Here is a 15,150-nt window from a genome sequence, read left to right on the forward strand (position 1 = left end):
ACCAGAGAAAGGTTTTGCCATTCCTGAGCCTCACCCAGGGAAGGCTTTGCCATTTCCAGGTGTCTGAGGCATTGGGGTACTTGACATGGCTGTGCTTTTGTCAATAACATTCAGTCAGGATTCACTCACTTTATCCACTCCTCATAATGTTCGGACTCATCTAGACTCTAGGCCTGACTCCCCCAACCCTTGTTTTTGTTCTCAATCATAGTGAATGGGCACATGACACAGAGGAAATGTCTCCAGGAACAAATAAAAAAAAAAGCCGCTCTCTTTACAACAGAGTGGTGCTCCAACGTGGTAACTAACTCCACATAAAACCTAAGAGAGCTTAAAAAGAAATTCTAGACACAAATATAGTTTAACACAGCTTTTTGCTGTTTATGGGTGGCTTGCCACAGAGAATTTCCCTTGGCCTTTTGATAGGACAGCAGTTTAGATAGGCGGAGTAGACAGAACAGAATGCTGGGAGAAAGGAGGCAGAGACAGAGAGCCGCCCACCATGAAGCTGCCAGATCAGACATGCTGAATCTTTCCAGTAAGCCACGAGCTCGTGGTGACATACAGATTATTAAAAATGGGTTGACTCAAGATGTGAGAGTTAGCCAATAAGAGGCTAGAACTAATGGGCCAAGCAGTGTTTAAATGAATACAATTTGTGCATTGTTATTTCAGGGTATAAACTAGCTAGATGGCCGGGAGCCGGGCGGGAAGTGGCCCACAGCTCCACATTTACAACAAGTAAGGATTGTTAACCACAGTCTAGCAACAAGGGTTGTGAGGCACAAACCTGAACCTAATCTGGTAGTTACTAGTTGAACACAAGAATTTTAACTCATCGTGACTCCATACAAGGTCCTCTTGCAATTGTATTTATCAAAAACTATTTGATGGGCTAGAGATGGCTTGAAGGTTAAGCACACTTAATGCTCTTGCACAGGACCCCAGTTCCCAGAATCTACATGGCAGTTGATAACAGTCTTATTGTTCTATTGCTGTCAGGAGACACCATGGCCAATGCAACTTATAGAAGAAAGCATTTCACTGGGGGGGGGGTCTCTTACAGTTTCAGGGAGTCAGTTCATGATCATCATGGTAGGAAGCATGGTGGTAGGCAAGCAGGTGATGTATGCTGTGAATGTTTTATTGCCATTGGTTAATAAAAAAGCTGCTTTCGGCCAATGGCTTAACAGAATATAGCCAGGCTGGAAGAGATATAGAGAGAGTAGGTGGAGACAGAGAGGAGCCATGGAGCCACTAGTCAGAGCCTTGCCAGTAGGCCACGAGTCTCGTGGTAATATATAAAATAATAGAAATGGGTTAATTTATGATATAAGAGTTAGCCAGAAATACACTTAAGCTATTGGCCAAACAGTATTAATTGGCCAATTTGTATTAATACAGATTTCTGTGTGATTATTTTGGGAGTCTGGGCAGCTGGGAAACAAGTGAGCAGCCTCCTCCTACAGTCAGGCATGGTGCTGGCACCGGCACTAGAGCTCAGCACTTACACCTGATCCACAGGTTGCAGATAACGAACAAGACTGGGCCTGGCAGGGACTTTTGAAATCCCAAAGCCCACCTCAGTGACACAGCTCCAACAAGGCCATACACACACTTCCAATCCTTCCCAAACAGTTCTACTGACTGAGAACCAAGTATTCAATCATTTGAGCCTATGGGGGCCATTCTCATTCAAACTACCAACCATCAGTAACTTCGCTTCCAGGGGCTCTGATGCTTTCTTCAGGAAGTGCACGTGTGGTACACAGGAAAAACACTAACATACATAAAATTTTAAAACAGTAAAAAAAAATTTAAGTACTTGATAAAATAACTTTTAAAAAAATTTATGTTTAACCATAAGAAACAAACAGAATTTACATGCATCAGTGCTTATTGAGGAATTTGAATTTAGAAAAAAGTTCAAAATACTTTTAACAATACATAAATGCTTAACTATAGTACAGATATATAAGAAACTGTGTAGCCAAAAAAATTTGTAAAATAATATTTAATAACATGAAAGAATACTGCTGCTACATCATGTTTTTAAAGAGTAAAAAAAGGCTGGAGATGCAAGTCAGTTGGTAGAATACTGGCATGGCATGCACAGAGCCCTGGGTTCAGTCTCCAGTCCCACATAACTGGGTGTGTTAGTTTATCCTCTAATCCCAGCACACGAAGGGTGGAGGCAGAAGAATCAGAAGAATAGTCATCTTTTGCTAAATAGCAAGGTACAGTCCAACCTAGACTACATGGGATCATCTGAAAACAAACAAGTTGGCTAAGAAGGAAAGACATTTGCTTTTAAGCCTATGTTGACCTGAGTTCAATCCCCAGAACCCACATGGTAGAAGAAAACTGTCTCCTGTGACTTATTCTCTGACTTCTACACGTGTGCTATGGCATGTAACCTATACACATACTCTCACACAGACACAGATTACTATGGTGGGGGAGGCATCAGACACTCACAAACTGCAGGCATGTAGAGGGGTAAGTCTGCCTGCCCACTTTTCTGAATTATTCAGAACGTGTAACTTTTCCTTATCTTCTATCTCTTTTTCTAAGCATGGTTTCCTAACAGCACAGGTTTCCTTGCTCTACTCCCTTCCACCATGTGACTACATCTCTGCCACACGTCTGACCACCATGCTGGCTTACATGGCATGGGTTTTCCTTCTCTCCTCTACCTCATCCTCAGAGCAGCAACTGTGGCTAGAGCTTGCCTGCCCTGGGAGAGTTTTCTTCCAAACTCTAATAAAATTGTCCTAAGTTTCCATTCAAGTCCACTCTTAAAAATATTTTATTAATGAGACTAAGAACCCTAAAAGGGGACCTTGGTATTGTCTGGTGACCACTAAAAGACCCCAAAACCCCAGTGACAGACCAGTTAGTACTAAAATGTTTCTGAGGAAAGACAGTAGCAGAAGCTCAAGAAATGTTTGATAATATGAGCTAGAGAAATGGTCCAGTGGCTAAGAGTCCACTTGATGCTCTTCCAGAGGACCTGGTTCAATTCCCAGCACCCACATGGCAGTTCACAACCCCCTGTAACTAATCCCAAGGGAATTCAATCCCTTTTCTGGCTTCCTTAGCACTGCACAAAAATTGGTATATTTATACACATACATGCAACATTCAGACACATAAAATAAAAACAAATTTCAAAAAATTTTGATAATATAAAATCCTAGTGCTACATTTGTAAGGCCCCAGGAATTCACATTTACAATTCTGTTCTTAACTTTGAAGATACCTCACCAAACATCAAATAAAGCAGAATCACAAAAACATGAGCACACCATCACCAAAGATAAAAAAGTTACCAACTCATTACCACATTATCCTAATTATTTACTACTGCTGTGATACGCACCATGATCAAGGCATCTTATGGAAGGAAGTCTATTTGGGTTTACAGTTCCAAAGGGTTAGAGTCCATCATGGCTGAGCTAAGTAAGGCATGGTGGCAAGAGCAAGAAGCTGAAGGCTTATACCTTGAATCATAAGCACAAAGCAGAAAGTAAAGTGGATGTAGGGCCAGGCCTTAAGCTCTGAAAGCCCACTCCCAGTGACACACTTCCTCCAATAAGGCTACACCTAAACCTACCAAAGCAGTGCCACCAGCTGTGGAACAAGTAGCAAATGTCAAGACTCTAATGGACATCTCATTTAAACTACCACATTCACAAATGACTGAAGTCTAAGAGAGGCAAGAGGAAGCCAAGCACCAGCATTCGAAGAAAGCTAAGAGCCCTATCCTGGGTCTGATGATGATGAAAGGCTCTCTTAACAGTTTGGGACTCAGTGGATGATTTCATTTAAAGAGAACTCACCTTTGACCCCCCAAGCTCAGGCCACAGAACTTTCTTCTGAGTCTGGAGTGATACCTACCAGAGTTGGTTGTGCCATGATTGTTCCTTTGGATTTCAGACTTGTGATGTAATTCTTATTTTTCATTTAGAAAAACATTGAGTTGGTTAACTTATTTCAAGTTAATTTCATAATTGTGTGTTAATAAAGAGCACATACAGGGCTATAGAGATTCTGGCTTGGTGGTGAAGAGCACCATCTGCTCTAAGAGAGGACTGGAATTGATTCTCAGCACCCATATATGACTCACAACCATTTACTTCAATTCTAGGGTCTGTAATGCCCTCTTCTGGCTTCTGCAGGCACTGCACACATATGGTACAGACACACTCATAGAGGCAAAACACTCATAAACATTTATTTTAGACAGTAAAAATAAGCCAGGTGTCGATAGCGCACACCTTTAATCCCACCACTCAGGAGGTAGTTATAGGCAAATCTCTATGAATTCAAGGCCAGCCTGATCTATAGTGTGATGTAAGTGGGTCTTCTGTATTTCTGTTGCTTTCATTGGCCAAATAAAGAAACTGCCTTGTTTTTTGATAGGACAGCAGCTTAGATAGGCAGAGTAGACAGAACAGGATGCTGGGAGAAAGAAGCAGAGGCAGAGAGCTCCCGCCATGAAGCTGCAAGGTCAGACATGCTGAATCTTTCCCAATAGGCCACCACCCCATGGTGACAGATTATTAGAAATGGGCTGAGTCAAGATGTGAGAGTTAGCCAATAAGAGGCTAGAACTAATGGGCCAGGCAGTGTTTAAAAGAATACAGTTTCGGTGTAATTATTTCAGGTGTAAACTAGCCGGGGATACAGGCGGCAGAATGCAGCCTGCCGCTCCTTCTACAGAGTGGCGTTTTACTACAATAGAGTGAGTTCCAGGACAGCCAGAGCTACACAGAGAAACCCTGTCTCGAAAAACAAACAAAAAAAAAACTAAAGGTAAAAATTTAAAAAATGCATTTAAAAAATAAAACTATAAGAGATGTATATAACTTTATACATATTAACCCCATGTGGATATATGTGTATATATATATAGTCACAGAGCCAGAATATATGTACACTACACATACATCTCTATGTGTGAATGCATACATATACACCTATGTGAATGAAGATTAAAAAAGAAGGAGATCTATCAAAAAAGTAACATCCAGATGGTGTAGTGTCAGGGACCAGCCTCAACAAAAATACTATTTGCCAGGGAAGGGATGTGGGGATTAGAAATATAAGTAAAGAATACAAAGACACATGTAAAAATAATAAAACAGAAACACAGAATAGTACTGGGAGGAAGTTCCAGTGACTACTAAAACTGTCCTCGTTTAATTTCCAATTGATTAAAATATCCGACCCTAAGAGGTAAGAGTAAGATCAAAAATGCATTAACATATTACAGGGAATGAATAGACCAGTTGAAGGTTGCAGGCTACATCCATTGAAACATTCTGTTGCTAAAACAAAACAAGTCATGCTCATACCCTAGACCATAACATTCCATAGGCAAATCACTCCCTGGGTGGAATCCATCGTTATCTCCTTAAAGGAGCAGGATATTAAGGGAGTCTGTATATTATTGTCAATACCTGTTGACAATAACCTTGAGAGAGCAAAACTCTCTGGTCTAAATCTAGGTGGGACCTTTGTTTGAGGTAGAAACAGACAATAACCTTGAAGGAATAGGTAAGGTCCAACTCTCTGACCTTTGGACAAGGTGGAAATCGGCTCACATTTTTGGGCTTCCACAATATAGTAGACAGTCCTTATGTTCTTCAAGGACTTTGCTCTACATTTCACAGTCGAGATGAAACATGTTACCAGAACTGCCATTTGCAGTTATTTAGCAGTTCTGAGGATTGACCCCAGGGCTTTGTCCATGTTAGATAAACATTTTCTCACTGAACTATATCGCTAGTCAACATGTCCTATTTTAACAGACTCCTCCAACGTTGAAAGGATTATGCCCCAAATGGGCATTCTCTTAAGAGGTCAAGTTGTTTGTTTGATTGTTATTTTAAGTTTTGCTTTTATTAACATGTCAATAACAAAACAGTGGGTTTCACTTGGACGTTTTCATTCATGTATATAATATACTTTGACCAAATTCACACCCATGAACCCTTTCACTCCTGTTGATCCTCTTCTTTTCAACTAGCCCTCCTTCTCTTTTCCCCTTGGTGAATCAATTTGCTCAGTTAGGGTTATTACAGGAGCAGGACAGCTTACCACTAGAGAAAGTGTCTCTAACTCCCCCCACGTACCATTAATTGCCTACAAATCCTCAGGGAAGGGTGGTGTCTTTTGAGACTCTCCCCCTAGCAACCCTTAACTGCCTATAAGTCCTCAGGGACCACCAGGACCTCATCAGATGCTCCCTGCTCCATGACAGAATGTTGGTGGGTGAAATCTTCTGCAGGTTTTGTGTAGGTAATCAGAGCTGCTGGAAGGCAGAAAGGACAACAGCCACACCATGACTGGAAAACAGTACTCCACATCACTCTACCCCTTCCTCTGGCTCTTACATTCTTTCCGGCCCCTCTTCCGCAATGTTCCCTGAGCCTTGGAGGGGGTGATACAGATGTCCCATTTAGGGCTGAGCATCCCAAAGAGTCTCTGATTCTTGACCAGTTATGCATGAGCCTCTTTCTTCACTAACTGCTGCTGCCCAGAGCAAAGAGGTGCTTCTCTGACAAAAGCAAACAGCAGCATGGATCTATGGGCATGAACACAAGCACATGAAAAGCATTTGATGAGCACATCATATTGAAATATCAAAAGAAACTCCCCCAACTCATGTCTATGACCTCCTCCAGCTTGGGCTTTTGATTAGGTTTGTAGTATAGATGTGGATTCCCTTCTGTGGAGTGGGCCTCAAATCCATTCAGAAAGTGCAAGGAAGGCTGTAGAACCCTTCCCAAGTTTCAGACTTCAAGAGATAAAAGACTTTGATACTGAAATTATAGACTAGTCTACTTCAAAGACGAGAACTTTGGGATAAAGTGAAGAACTCTGGTGCAGGACAAACTTCCTATTTCTTTAAATAGTCAAGCACGTTGTAGTGCTGTGCTCTGCCTGCCTTGGATGCTCTTCCTAGCTTTGTGCACTAGGAAACACCTATCATCTTCCAAGACTCAGTTCAAGTACCTCCTTTCCCATCTCTCCTCAAGACATCAGTCTCCTGAAGGGCCTACTCCCTTAGTACCTCACCCCACACTTGGCACTTTGTTCCCAGGGCTGTCTTGCTCCTTAAGACCAAGATCTGTCCCGTGTAGGGAACCACATGAAAATATAACCTGCAAATTAAAAGTAAGTTTGTTAAGGAACACATAAAAAACACTGAGATGATCTCCCTAATCTAAAAAGGGAGGAAAGAGGGACTGTCATATACCTGTCTCGCAGGCTTTCACCTGCTAGGCTCAGCCATTCAGGATAGCTACAGCTCGTCTGCCATTTTCTTCTCCCAGTCCCATTTTCTGGCTAGGAATTTGACCTTTCTACTGGCTACTGCCTACTTTATGACATAATTCTCCCTCCAAACCCATCAGCATCTGTTAGAGCTTTGGAGTTTCCATGTAGTTATCCATAAACAAATTTGGATCATCCCAAGTGACCAGTGACCAGTTTCTCATATTAAACACACATGCTTTGTAGCTTCAGCAACCCAGACAAACCATATTACTGCATGGTTTATATCTGTGACTGACACTACCCGTGTCAGGAGATACCATACCTGTCTTCAAACATGGAGCTCGAAACAACACACTCTTCTGATATAGTTGTAGTCTGTGACTCCAAAGCTTTTGGTCCTGATGCCTGACCATGGAAATATCACCCTTCCACCCAAAGATAGGGTTAAGATCTTTCCCCAGCTTGAGAATGCAGTAAAATTCAGAAGAATTCAATATTGCACCCAGTAGTCAATATTTCCACTCTGGAGTTCAAGTCATCTACATGGCATCCGTTTACTCTGAAGAAAGCAACATTGAATATGCCTTTATCCTCTATAGCAAGTACATCAAGTCCTTCATAGAGCAAAGTCCCCAGATATCGGGATTACAAATCAGCTGTCATTCCTGAGAAGATACAGTCAAGAAATGAAAGAACTTGCTTTTCCCCAGGTAGAAGAGCCAGAAGCAGTTTGGATACACACACCCAAGAATGTAAAAAAATATAAAGAAGGAAGAGTTAGAATTTTCCCAGAGCATGGCCACCCAGCAAGAGCTGGGGAAAGAGCAAAGGCTGCACCAGTTAGAACAGAAACAGTTCCATGCCTTTGAGGAGATGATCCAGAACCAGGAGCCGGAAAAAGAGTGACTAAAAATTGTGCAAGAGCTTAGCAAGATAGAGCCAGGGCCAGAGGGCTGCTGGGGCCTGATTTAGAAAAGCCTCAGAAGCATTCACAACCTGGCTGTTATCCACAGGCTTCGGACTGTAACACAGCTGTGAGGCTAGCTAAGTCACCAGTGGTAGACACATCTGAACATAAATGTTATTATCAGCAGTGGATGACATTGTAGGTAGGGTACCTTGAAGCAATACCAAGTTTCCCAGTTCCCCAATGCTAACACTGCCCGTGACATAGAAACATGTGGAGTACTCTGTGGGAAACTGATGAGGGATGAGTTCACCACTAGACAAGTTAACTATCCCAGACCCAAATGTTGGGTCTGATTATTGCAACACATGGAATGAAGAAGACATTTTCTTCCTCCAAGATGAACCAGGCACTCATCCTTGGGTGGATTTACACTCCCTTGCAGTCTTCCTTTCCAGTGTAGACCTACACACTCACTGCTTTTATCAGATGATGTTGCCAGCATCGCCAGCTTCTGTCTGCTTGCTCCCCGAGGACCAAGCAAAGGAAGCTATCTAAAGTAACTGACGACAGACTGACGACACAAGACTTCTTCCTGCTCACTTAAGGCTTTCATACACCAAAAGCATACTGTTGGCGTGTGGCTGTTAAAAGGGACTATCACAGACTAGTGTCAACCTCTAAGAGCTACAAACCCAAATCAGTTTACTATTGCCCTTGGATTTAAGCTTTCCAGAAAGATTTGGAAACTTTTTCAGAGAAGACAGAAAAGGGTCAATGGGGGGAAAAAAGACTGATTTCTTTTTATTTGTTTGAAAACAAATCATTGAATATATTTTTAAGACAAACATGAAAGGAGAAACCTATCACACTAAGCAACTAACTCAAAAATTAGGTAGACTAGAGAACAGTTCTCTGTTCTTCTCGAATCAACTCTTCCCCACCTCCTCTACCCTCCAGCTTGCACATTATCCACCGTTGGACTAAATAACAGACAGCATCTGTGTAGCAATCTGAAAGCCATTTAGAAATGCTTGAGCTCTCCCTTGGCTTGTGGTATAGTTACTGGGGAAACTGTTGGAGACAAGTTGGGATGACTAGTTGGTGGCTCAGTTTTGTCAGTTCACTGTTCCTGGGTTTAGGGTGTCAGTTGGCTCTGTCGTTGAAGGAAGACCCTGCCCCACTAAACAGCAGACAGTGGATCATCCCGTGTTCCTTCCTGTACCCTGCCATCACTGTTACATCTCCACTGCTTTAAGAAGGCAGACACAGTTCACTGTGATTGGCACTTATATGTTAAGACCCTAAACTTAACCACTAGCTCTTTTCTATTTAAACTCAGCCCCTTCTGGTAGGATAGCGTGTCTCTGGTGTTCTGGGGGTTTTTAGCTTTTGACAGAAATCCAGGTACCAATTAGGATCTACCTACCTTCAGCAAGTCATGTGGTCTCATGAACCTCCTACTGTTTAAGAAGAAGCAGATCTAATTGTCTGGAAACTTGCCTAACACCTAACACAGGCGATAGCAGTTTGGAACTGGAGGCAATATTTGTGAACTGAATGAAAAAAGAAATAAAAGGAGGACATGGCTGCTCCTAAGGGGTTGATGGTTTACTATAGATAGATAGGAGAAAGCAGGTAGAGAGAAAGGACAGACTGAGCCAGCCCAGTGAGGACAGAGGAGGGAGATCAAAAGAGAAGCCTCTGACCAAAAAGGGCAGCCTGGGTCAAGAGACTGGCCAAGAGACATATGCTGCTAAAAATGGCAAGTTATTTAGGAGCCAGAGGAATTAGGAGGAAAGACGCCTAGCCCAGTAGCTGGGCTGGAGAGTTCAGGGTGGTGGTCAGGGTATGGCAACCAGGACCCCCTAACAGGCAGGGATTGAGGAATGCTGGGAGAACTTGGCCGCCAGTGTCTGCTCTGACATGTTAACAGGAATCTCAGCTAGTCCTTTGTCCCAGATTGGAGATCTAACAGGAACCAAGGGCACAGAGGTAGTGAAAGCTCCTACGCAACTGAGTGACCAAGACAAATACAGAGACAGCCCAGTATCCATCTTGGAATGTTGCACCTCTTACACAGGGAATTCAGTAAAGGGGATGATACAACCTGCGTGCCTCGGAGGCCAGCTTCTCCGTTCCCAGGATCTACCAGACGCCGCCTCATGACTCTCCCCTTCAACTCCTACAGCAATTTATTCACCTAAGTCTTGTCCTCTGATGTGCACAGATGCTCAGGTACATCATGGGATGGCTCTCTGTTGTTCCCAGCACCTGCAACATCCCTCCTTCCTTTCACTGAAAATATGGTAGAGCTAAACAAAATGGACTGAGAGTCTAACTCAGTCCATGTCCTTTGCTAAAGCCTGGATGCTGTACATACAACAGAGACAGCAAATTACCAAAAACTCTTACTTAAAACAGAACTGTGGTCATGGGAGCTTATAATATTCAGGGAACAAGGGGGGGGGGATTATGAGTTTGAGACCAACAAGACCCTATGGCAAAACAATAAGAAGCCAGGTATGGTGGTACACACCTGTAATCCCAGAAGTTAGGAGGAAGAAGCAGGGGAATCAGAAGTTCAAGGTCACCCTTGGCCATGTTTAGAAATTTCAAGGCAAGTCTGTGCTACAGAAAATTCTTAAAAAAAAAAACAAAACAAACAAAGGTGTGGTTGGTGTGGTTGTACTATTCACTTGGGAATGGTTTAAAAAAAATGGCCAGGCATAGTAGCACAGACCTTTAAGTCAAGCATTTGGAAGACAGAGACATAAGGATTTTTAAGCTTGAGGCCACTCTGGGATACATGGTGAGATCTCACTTCCAAAACATAAAAATTGTGATAATGGTTATACAGTAAGTTCTGTTATGAAAATTTCACATAAAACAAGTAAAATGCAGTCTGATATTTTGGTTATGAGCCTAGCCTTTAAGAGCGGAAACATCTCTCCAACACATAAAATGCATTTTATGTACCAGTAGCAACAGAAAGGCTTTGAAGACTTTTAAAGCAGCAGCAAAAGACCTGGTGTCGAACCTAAGGCAGGGTGTGAGGCTTCCACCCACTACTGCACTTTTCACAGCCCCTAAACTGGGGAGCAGTCAACGGCTCCAGCAACAGCATGCTTCTAAATGTGACATGCTCATGCTGGGCTGCTGCTCGGCCATACAGGAAGAGTGACAAAACTAAACACTATGCTAAGCAAAATAAGCCAGACTTGAACAAATACTACGTCTTCTCTGGTGTGGGGGACCTAAATGTATAAACATGTGCATACAGGAGAAGAGAGCAGAAAGGGAAACCATTTGGGAAAAGGAAGAGGACAGAGAATGGGGAGAGAGGCAAGAGCAGTTGGAGATAAGAACAAAAGAGAGTGACCTCTGTATATGAACGGCCATAATGAAGCCCATTACTTTGTATGCTGACTGGAAACCCAAAAGGCAAGCGAGACTTCCAACCTGGAAAATCCACAAAACCTTCAGTGCTACAAGCCCAGGGGCAGACAGGTGGAGTCTCCCACCTGACTCCTGTTTGCATTTTCATTTCGTTTTCTTCTTTTAAGAGTTTTTCCATCATCTTTAGCATCTTGAATTTTTGTTTTCATTCTGGGAAAATCTGTTCCATGTTTTCTAGCTTCCACTTCTGTTTCTTTCAAGAATCCTTTTCTTTTGTTCTTAAAGGTTTCTCTCTTCCGTGTTGTCATTCTTCAAAAATACAAAATTACAGTTTCAATGGAAGACATTGAAAAAGTGTCGTTCTCTACGAGAGATATCGAGATAAAATCCTATAGAGAAAACAGGGTTGAGCAAAAGAAGAGAGACCTGTTCTTTAAATGGAGAGAAACTTCCTGTTTGAGAAGAAACAGGAGAATCCCAGAGCTCTTGGGCAGCCAATCAGTGAGTGCTGAGTTCGGTGAGATACTGTCTCACAAGGTGCTTGGACTGAGAGAACCAGGTGCACACTTTTAATCCCAGCACTCAGGACACAGAGGCAAGTAGATCTCAGTGAGTTCAAGGCTATCCTGGTGTATACAGTGAGCTCCAGGGCTGCCATGACTATTTAGAGAAATACTGTCTTGAAGAAAAAAAGAAATTAAAAAAAAAAAAAAGAGTGGATGAACTGCTGAGAGCTCATCCACTAAAAGCACTTTTTGGTGCAAACCTCATGACCTAAGTTCAATCCCTGGACTCCATGTAAGGGTGGAAGGTGGGAACTGTCTTCTGACCTCCACACATGTGCTCTAGGACATACATACTGAAACACACACACACACCACACATACATACTAGTAAAAAATTTTTATGGTGGAAAGGGATAGAAGAAAATACCTACACACATGTGGATGCAGGCTCACACATTGGGAATACTACTTAAATGAGCCAGGGAAAAAAAGGGTGAAGAGAAGGAAGGAGAAAACACCTTCTTCCTAGGAAGAGTACACATTTGACCTTAGGCCAGCTATTCCTCCAGAGGACCTGGATTCACTTCCCAGCACTTACATGACAGCTCAGACCAGCCTGGGGGAGCTAGAGCCTTCTTTTGGTCTCTACCGGCACGCACGTGCGCGTACACACACACACAGGAAAAACACCCTCACGTGTAAAATAAACTTAAAAAATTAAGTTTAAAGATTTTAAAGAAAAGAAGTGACATACACAATAAGGAAAAACTCCAGAAGCACATGACCCTGCCATGGGACTCAAGACCTCAGTGCCTGTGTGCCAGCCTCTCATCGGCTGCTAGGTCACATAGGGGGCGGCCCTCTCACTGGAGGCCTGTCCTCGCGTCTCCACACTTTACCCTCTGGCTTAGCACTGTGCTCACCTCCATCCCACACACATCACATCCATCACAATGATAACCATCACTTATTCACTCAACACCGGAGCCAGCACCGACAGGAAACACAGAGGCATTCCGTCTTTTGTAACCATCAAGTCACCCTATTTACAGAGCTCACAACAAGAAATGGAGGCTTACAAACGAGGCAACCTGCCTCAATTTACCCAGCTGTACCTGGGCGACCAAACTCTTTATTGCTAACCACGTCCTTTGTCCACTGCATTAAGATGCCTGTTCAAACAGTGTGCAGGCAATGTTGATGCTGCATGAACTCAAAGGCATTAGGCCAAGCCGGGCGGTGGTGAGCACGCCTTTAATTCCAGCACTCGGGAAGCAGAGGCAGGAGGATATCCTTGAGTTCGTGGCCAGCCTGGTCTACAAGAACTAGTTCCAGGTCAGGTTCTAAAGCTACAGAGGAACCCTGTCTCAAATAGATAGATAGATAGATAGATAGATAGATAGATAGATAGATAGATAGATAGATAGATAGATAAAAATAAATAAATAAAGGTGTTAAGCCTACAATGCCATTCGCAAGGAAAATATACAAGCTTACTACGGTAAAACCTTTTCTATCACAACTTGCTGTACAAGATAATACCCAAAGGCCCACCAGAGAGAACGGCCATGTGCAAGCCAGTGCTGTACAAGAGCCTTCACTGCGGGAGAAGTAGCTACTCTGCTTCCATATTCTATGATGATGTCTCTCGTAACCCAAGAAGTCTTAGATTTTGGTTAAACTCATAAAACTGTAAATTGCTGGAGGTTCCGTCAGAAGGGACTACAACGAATTATCTAACAGTGATATAGTAAGGGTTTTCTGGGTTGTTTTTTTTTTATTTTATTTTATTACACTAATTTGGGAGGGATGATGGGGCTCACGGGTGGATGTCAGAAGACGGCTTTATAGGAAAGAGTCCGTGCTCCCAACGTTGTGGGTGTTAGGAATCAAACCCAGGTCTGCAGGCACATAGCAAGCACCTCCACCCACTGAGCCATCTTGCCAGCCCGGTCTAATAGCCTATTGCCTACTTAAGTCGGATCACAGAACAACATCAGGTCAGCACACAGACAAAAAGTTCATTACTTTGGAATGAAAATTCACAAAGCCAATAGGTATCTGGTAGCACTCACCAGGCACTATGTATTAACCGTGTACTATAGTGCTGGGCAGATTCAGGACCTCTCCAGGCAGATCTTCTGATCAAGCCAGCACTATTTCGGTTTTAACCACACAGACTTGGAGCTCCACAGGCATCGCTTAGGAGCAGCGGTTGAGCTTTCCGTCCACCTTTAGTAAAAAGGGAAAGGGTTTTTTTTTTTCCACTCGTGAGCTGAAACCATTTTGTGCTCCAGTACTAACAAAAAAAGGCTGGTATGATACACAAACCCCACTTACAAATCTTTGGCTCGGGGGGGGGGGGGGGGGGTGTCATCCCTCACAAGATCTCCTCCTCACAGAATTTTGGAAAGCAACTCATTCGGTGGGCCTACCAGGCTGCAGGGAAGACAAAGTCGAGTCCCACAGTTTGTGCACCAGGGCTGAAGCTGTTCCTTCCTGAGCCTACGCTTTCACTCCCACGGCCTCTATTCTCCACATTGCTTAGGTGCCCACGCCCATGACCCCAAGGCCACGCCACGGGTGTCTTAAGTCTAATCTCGGGAGGCGGACCCATGCCACTTCACATCTGGCTGCCCGGATCCAGCTACTGCGCTGTGGGTCTGAGTGAACAGGGCGGGCCACCAGGCAGGCCAGGGCTTGGGCGTCCTGAGGATGGAGAAGGATCTGGAAAAATCGGCTAGACGCCGGCGTGGTGGGGGTGGGGAGGGAGTACGCGGGGACGGGTGTGATCATCAAAATCCGAGAAAGGAGAGCCCTGGAGTGGGAGAGAAGGCCGCCCCTAAGAGCCATCAACCAGAAAAACAAATCTTACCAAAAAAAACCCCTCGGGTGCCCTCAGCCCAAGAGCTCCAACCCGTTTAACCGCTTCTCTAGAAAGTTCCCCGCTCCCGCCCCTTCGCTGCCCGCTCGTGCCGCTCCTCCTGACCCCGCCCCCGAGGCGAGTGGGACCAATCACAGGCCAGGCCGCGCCGCGCCCGCCCCTTGGCG

At 43.8% G+C, this 15,150-nt stretch overlaps 1 long non-coding RNA gene and 1 pseudogene across 1 annotated transcript in view; one reads left to right on the forward strand and one right to left on the reverse strand.

Moving 5' to 3' along the window:
- The window catches only part of LOC125406903 (uncharacterized), a 43,175-nt gene extending 28,096 nt beyond the window's left edge, over positions 1-15,079 (reverse strand). The window contains exons 1-2 of the long non-coding RNA XR_015737446.1: positions 14,975-15,079; positions 14,175-14,331 (exon numbers count right to left, since the gene is read on the reverse strand). This is a non-coding gene — a long non-coding RNA (uncharacterized LOC125406903). The remainder of the gene's footprint in view (positions 1-14,174; positions 14,332-14,974) is intronic.
- LOC125406847 (STAM-binding protein pseudogene) lies at positions 7,689-8,396 on the forward strand (annotated as a pseudogene).
- Positions 15,080-15,150: the final 71 nt, after the last annotated feature.

Source organism: Myodes glareolus, chromosome 3, assembly GCF_982192425.1.
Source record: "Myodes glareolus chromosome 3, mMyoGla1.1, whole genome shotgun sequence".
In the NCBI taxonomy this organism is placed as follows: domain Eukaryota; kingdom Metazoa; phylum Chordata; class Mammalia; order Rodentia; family Cricetidae; genus Myodes; species Myodes glareolus.